We start from the raw sequence: 7,655 nt of genomic DNA on the forward strand, positions 1-7,655 counted from the left end.
TTGCAGATTGCAAAGCATTACGAGTGGAGTCAGTAACACAATGTTGCAGATTGCAAAGCATTACGAGTGGAGTCAGTAACACAATGTTGCAGATTGCAAAGCATTACGAGTGGAGTCAGTAACACAATGTTGCAGATTGCAAAGCATTACGAGTGGAGGCAGTAACACAATGTTGCAGATTGCAAAGCATTACGAGTGGAGGCAGTAACACAGTGTTGCAGATTGCAAAGCATTACTAGTGGAGTCAGTAACACAGTGTTGCAGATTGCAAAGCATTACGAGTGGAGGCAGTAACACAATGTTGCAGATTGCAAAGCATTACGAGTGGAGGCAGTAACACAATGTTGCAGATTGCAAAGCATTACGAGTGGAGGCAGTAACACAATGTTGCAGATTGCAAAGCATTACGAGTGGAGGCAGTAACACAATGTCGCAGATTGCAAAGCATTACGAGTGGAGTCAGTAACACAATGTCGCAGATTGCAAAGCATTACGAGTGGAGGCAGTAACACAATGTCGCAGATTGCAAAGCATTACGAGTGGAGTCAGTAACACAATGTCGCAGATTGCAAAGCATTACGAGTGGAGTCAGTAACACAATGTCGCAGATTGCAAAGCATTACGAGTGGAGTCAGTAACACAATGTCGTAGATTGCAAAGCATTACGAGTGGAGTCAGTAACACAATGTTGCAGATATCTTAGCAAATGATCTTCAGTAGCAATATAATGGCTCTCCAACCTTTGCACAAAGGCCAGCTGCTGCTGTACAGGTACACACTGGTGATATTCCCAGCACTGTGGTACCATTTAATTATCTCTGTGCAATCATTGTTATATTCATTATTTTTATTGTTTTCATTTGCATGTTTTTAATTTTTGTTGAAAGGAAGTCAAATTTAAGAAACATTAAACAGCATATATTCTTACTAAACTATAAAGCCCCAATGTTTTCACCAGATCATATTAGTCACAAGATAAATGATCTCAAGATCAAGACATGTCCTTAGTAACCCATTGCATAATATAGAGGTGTGAAAAACAGTGTTGTTTACTTGAGCAGCAAGACACAAACAGTGTGTGTTCTTTGAACTTCAATTAACTACATTTTTCAGAAGAAAATAAAAGCCCTGTGTTAATGAAGGCAGTGTGTTTAGTGATGTTTTAGTTCAGATAGTCTTGTGTTGAAGACTCTCTGGACATGTTGCATAACAATTTGAATTGATTCCCAGTATTGATCAAGACTCAGCTGACAACTATTCTCTTTGCACAGCACTCACTGGCCTGATTGACAGCTCCACTCAGCATTGCTGACCCCAGACTTGCAGGGCAGCGACATAATTATCATCATTTACCACAGACACAACTCACTGAGTATTAATGGGCTGTAAACCAATCCAAACTACAGATTGGATCCTTGTTAGCAAGCCCCTCCGTTCTAATGGACTGAATGAACCAGATGGCTATTTCAAGTGCAATGTACAAATAGATGTCTACAAAAGATAACCAATACTTAATTTTACACATTTACTAGGCTGTGTTCAACTAGAACATCGTGCACAGTACTGCATATATAATATAGAACATCATGCACAGTACTGCATAGATAATATAGAACATCATGCACAGTACTGCATATATAATATAGAACATCATGCACAGTACTGCATAGACAATATAGAACATCATAGTACTGCATAGATAATATAGAACATCATGCACAGTACTGAATAGATAATATAGAACATCATGCACAGTACTGCATAGACAATATAGAACATCATGCACAGTACTGCATATATAATATAGAACATCATAGTACTGCATAGATAATATAGAACATCATGCTCAGTACTGCATAGATAATATAGAACATCATGCACAGTACTGCATAGATAATATAGAACATCATGCACAGTACTGCATAGATAATATAGAACATCATGCACAGTACTGCATAGATAATATAGAACATCATGCACAGTACTGCATAGACAATATAGAACATCATGCACAGTACTGCATATATAATATAGAACATCATAGTACTGCATAGATAATATAGAACATCATGCTCAGTACTGAATAGATAATATAGAACATCATGCACAGTACTGCATAAATAATATAGAACATCATAGTACTGAATAGATAGTATAGAACATCATGCACAGTACTGAATAGATAATATAGAACATCATGCACAGTACTGCATATATAATATAGAACATCATGCACAGTACTGCATAGACAATATAGAACATCATAGTACTGCATAGATAATATAGAACATCATGCACAGTACTGAATAGATCGTATAGAACATCATGCACAGTACTGCATATATAATATAGAACATCGTGCACAGTACTGCATAGATAATATAGAACATCATGCTCAATAATGCATAGATAATATGAATTCCTCTCATGGCACTGTTTCCATTCAGGATCACTCCCTTCCAAACTGTCAGCAATACTTTGCAGTTTAATGTACTTTAGTGCAGTTAACTGAAACCAAACAACTTAAAGCAAGCAACACGAGTCAAACATTTTCACCAAATCAATCCACTGTATAAATGGGTTAGTTTTAAAAAGGGACATTTCCAGAACAGAGCTCTTTGAGATCCAAACCTACACCAATTGAGGACTTTTAATTTGACACACTAAATGATTGCATGATATGCCACAGTAATTCCACACATGTTTATGCTTTTATCTACTGTGTAAATCTCCTGTAGTGTTTCTTCTAAATCTCACATTTTGTTATGCAGAGTGTTTTAAAGCAGGTCTGATGTGCTGGTTCTGTGGTTTCATGCAGAGTGTTTTAAAGCAGATCTGATGTGCTGGTTCTGTGATTTCATGCAGAGTGTTTTAAAGCGGATCTGATGTGCTGGTTCTGTGGTTTCATGCAGAGTGTTTTAAAGCAGATCTGATGTGCTGGTTCTGTGGTTTCATGCAGAGTGTTTTAAAGCGGATCTGATGTGCTGGTTCCATTATCTGGTGTGTTTGGTTTTAATATTCACTATGGCCAAAATAACAAATCCAATCAAATCTGATTCTACTTTGTCGCAAATGACAAATTTGCATTTTGCCAGTACACACATGGGGAAATGAGAAGAACAATTACTTAGAAAATCAGAAAGATAACCTTTAGAATACATTCGGTTTGTAGATTATATTTTGAGGGTTTGGACACATGGAGAAGAATCTCTTTTCCAGTTTCATAAAATGGCAAATGAAATACACAGTAATATTAAGGTGGAGCTTCAATGGACAAGAAAAGAAATAGAATTTTTAGATACCATAGTAAAACTTGAAGAAGGTTCAGTTGAGACTGACCTCTTCTATAAACCTACTGACGTGCACCAGTATTTACACATGTCCTCTGCACATCCAATACACACTAAAAGGGCAATCAAAAAGGGGCTAGGAATAAGAATATGAGAATATGCTCAAGAGAGTGACTGTGTTAAAAACAAATCTTAAAAAAAGAGGATACAAAGAAATAATTATAGAGAGAGAGTTAAGAAAAGTGGATGAACTAAAAAGAGATGATCTACTAGATTATAAAAATAGAGATAAAAAGGTCAAAAGAATCCAATTAGTAATGACTTATTCTAAACTTTTGCCCACTATTTCTAAAATAGTTTAGAAACACTTGCGGATTCTACATAATTCAGAAAATTTGAATAAAGTATTTCTTAAGGCCTCAGTTTTAGCGTTCACAATTGAAGCTAATTTAGGTGATATTTTAGTTCACAGTAAACATAAAATATTAATTGACAGAATAGGTTCTACAACACTTGCACTAGTACATGTAAAGTGTGTAAATACATGGACTAAAGTAAAAATATAATTAAACACAAGAACAACACATATACACTAAATACTAATATCTACTGTAAAAATAGCAATGTTGTTTATGGAATAGCCTGTGAAAAATGTGATGAAATAAAATATGTTGCCTACTGGAACAACTTTATATAAAATAATTCAGAACCACCTTTCATGAATTAGAAATAAAAACATGAATGAACCAAAAGTACAGCACTTCACCAGTCAAGGACATGACATAAATGATATAAAGTTTGTAGTATTAGAACAGCTAAAATTAGACAATGCGACATATAGAAGAATAAAAGTAAATAGATAAATAGAATGAACACGATTATGACAGCAGGAATCAACAGAAAAGAACAAACTAATTAATTCCAATAAATATATAAAAGTTAAAAATAATTAAATAAACAAAATTAATTCAAAAGTTGTGCATGCTGATGCGCTAGGGAGATCTAATCAAGGCTGATCCTCAGAGCCAGCATTGCATGATAATATAAATATAAGTTTATATAAAATAATGTAATTCCATTGATCTCTCTAGAAATATTAATATTATTAAAATAATAACATGTTCTAATAAAAATACATGTATTATATTATTATTATTATTATTATTATTATTATTATTATTATTATTATTATTATTATGCTTCAAGGATCACTACTTACAAAGCTATAGAACTCCCTTGGTCTTCTCAACATGAATTCTCTCAAGTGTGAGCACACTTTCTTGCAGTTCCACATGCCAGATAAAACTATTTACCTCATTAGAAAGCGTTTCAATGTGACTGTGGGAATACTGTTCCATGGAGCTCTTTGACATGAACAGGACATTTTTCAGTTGGGTATTAACCTACTTAATTCTGCCAATTAAATATGGTAATTACTTTATTTCTGGCAATATTGCAGTTTCTCATCAACTGTGTGGATGATTAAACAGAATGCACATCTATGGAATACATTTCCCTGATGTAAAATTCAGATGCAAAAATAAATAATTGTATTATAAATTAAAACTCAACCCGTTTTTAGAATGAGTGGCTCAGAAGAAAAGGGTCAGCTTTTCAGGATGTTTAACATACATTTGTCAAGGGAAAGTGTGTGTATATATGTATGTATATTGTGGTAGAGCAGGTTGAGGAAAGATGTAGTCCAGGGGTTGATGCAGGACTACATTCCCCAGAATACCATGAGGTCAGAATTAACCAGAATAGGAAACACCTGGCTCTACAAGTTAGGGATACACCCTATATAAATCAGGCCTGTGGGAAGACCTGTAATGACCAAAAGAAGGTAATATGAATTGTGCTTAAAACAAGAAGAGTTTGTTTAACTGGTAAACAGCTAAGCGATCCCGCGGGGAGACAGGGATCTTTCAAAGTGTAGTTAGCACTCCTAGGTGGAGTTAAGCTTTTGTTTTGTATATTTCTCTTGTGTTTGAAAATAAATACACAGGCACTGCCCGGTTTTGAGCCCATCCGTTCTGAGTGCTGTCACGCAAACTGTCAATACATGAACTACATGAAAACATTGAATTTCACTGTATTGTGAATGAGATACTGTAGCATTATTAGAGCCTGTAGACTGAATACAGACAATGACAATGACAAGAGAAGAGGCCAGTGATACGATTGCTAGTGCTAATGAGGTAGGACAATAGATTTCAAACTTTGTAACAGAGCTAGATTCTTTCAGTAGAGACAATGACTTGCCACCTGTACTGATCTAGCACCTCAGAGCAGTAATGAGTCTGCTAATTATTAGCCATTCACAGAACAAGAAACAAAACAAGCACTGGGCTGTGTCTCTTTATTATCAAGCATTAGATCCAATACATTGTGAAAATACAAAGTACTGTCTACTAGAGCCTTGCTGCCCAACCCGAGCCCAACGGGACCGACAATCGGATGTAGTTTGTATATTATAGTTTGGGCTTGGCTCGGATCGGGTCAGATCGGGTGTAGTTTGTATATTATAGTTTGGGCTTGGCTCGGATAGGCTCGGATCGGGTGTAGTTTGTATATTATAGTTTGGGCTTGGCTCGGATCGGGTTGGCTCGGATCGGGTGTAGTTTGTATATTATAGTTTGGGCTTGGCTCGGATCGGGTTGGCTCGGATCGGGTGTAGTTTGTATATTATAGTTTGGGCTTGGCTCGGATCGGGTTGGCTCGGATCGGGTGTAGTTTGTATATTATAGTTTGGGCTTGGCTCGGATCGGGTTGGCTCGGATCGGGTGTAGTTTGTATATTATAGTTTGGGCTTGGCTCGGATCGGGTTGGCTCGGATCGGGTGTAGTTTGTATATTATAGTTTGGGCTTGGCTCGGATCGGGTTGGCTCGGATCGGGTGTAGTTTGTATATTATAGTTTGGGCTTGGCTCGGATCGGGTTGGCTCGGATCGGGTGTAGTTTGTATATTATAGTTTGGGCTTGGCTCGGATCGGGTTGGCTCGGATCGGGTGTAGTTTGTATATTATAGTTTGGGCTTGGCTCGGATCGGGTTGGCTCGGATCGGGTGTAGTTTGTATATTATAGTTTGGGCTTGGCTCGGATCGGGTTGGCTCGGATCGGGTGTAGTTTGTATATTATAGTTTGGGCTTGGCTCGGATCGGGTTGGCTCGGATCGGGTGTAGTTTGTATATTATAGTTTGGGCTTGGCTCGGATCGGGTTGGCTCGGATCGGGTGTAGTTTGTATATTATAGTTTGGGCTTGGCTCGGATCGGGTTGGCTCGGATCGGGTGTAGTTTGTATATTATAGTTTGGGCTTGGCTCGGATCGGGTTGGCTCGGATCGGGTGTAGTTTGTATATTATAGTTTGGGCTTGGCTCGGATCGGGTTGGCTCGGATCGGGTGTAGTTTGTATATTATAGTTTGGGCTTGGCTCGGATCGGGTTGGCTCGGATCGGGTGTAGTTTGTATATTATAGTTTGGGCTTGGCTCGGATCGGGTTGGCTCGGATCGGGTGTAGTTTGTATATTATAGTTTGGGCTTGGCTCGGATCGGGTTGGCTCGGATCGGGTGTAGTTTGTATATTATAGTTTGGGCTTGGCTCGGATCGGGTTGGCTCGGATCGGGTGTAGTTTGTATATTATAGTTTGGGCTTGGCTCGGATCGGGTCTCGGATCGGGTGTAGTTTGTATATTATAGTTTGGGCTTGGCTCGGATCGGGTTGGCTCGGATGTGTAGTTTGTATATTATAGTTTGGGCTTGGCTCGGATCGGGTTGGCTCGGATCGGGTGTAGTTTGTATATTATAGTTTGGGCTTGGCTCGGATCGGGTTGGCTCGGATCGGGTGTAGTTTGTATATTATAGTTTGGGCTTGGCTCGGATCGGGTTGGCTCGGATCGGGTGTAGTTTGTATATTATAGTTTGGGCTTGGCTCGGATCGGGTTGGCTCGGATCGGGTGTAGTTTGTATATTATAGTTTGGGCTTGGCTCGGATCGGGTTGGCTCGGATCGGGTGTAGTTTGTATATTATAGTTTGGGCTTGGCTCGGATCGGGTTGGCTCGGATCGGGTGTAGTTTGTATATTATAGTTTGGGCTTGGCTCGGATCGGGTTGGCTCGGATCGGGTGTAGTTTGTATATTATAGTTTGGGCTTGGCTCGGATCGGGTTGGCTCGGATCGGGTGTAGTTTGTATATTATAGTTTGGGCTTGGCTCGGATCGGGTTGGCTCGGATCGGGTGTAGTTTGTATATTATAGTTTGGGCTTGGCTCGGATCGGGTTGGCTCGGATCGGGTGTAGTTTGTATATTATAGTTTGGGCTTGGCTCGGATCGGGTTGGCTCGGATCGGGTGTAGTTTGTATATTATAG

The sequence above is a fragment of the Polyodon spathula genome, chromosome 15 (genome assembly GCF_017654505.1).
Source record: "Polyodon spathula isolate WHYD16114869_AA chromosome 15, ASM1765450v1, whole genome shotgun sequence".
In the NCBI taxonomy this organism is placed as follows: Eukaryota; Metazoa; Chordata; class Actinopteri; order Acipenseriformes; family Polyodontidae; genus Polyodon; species Polyodon spathula.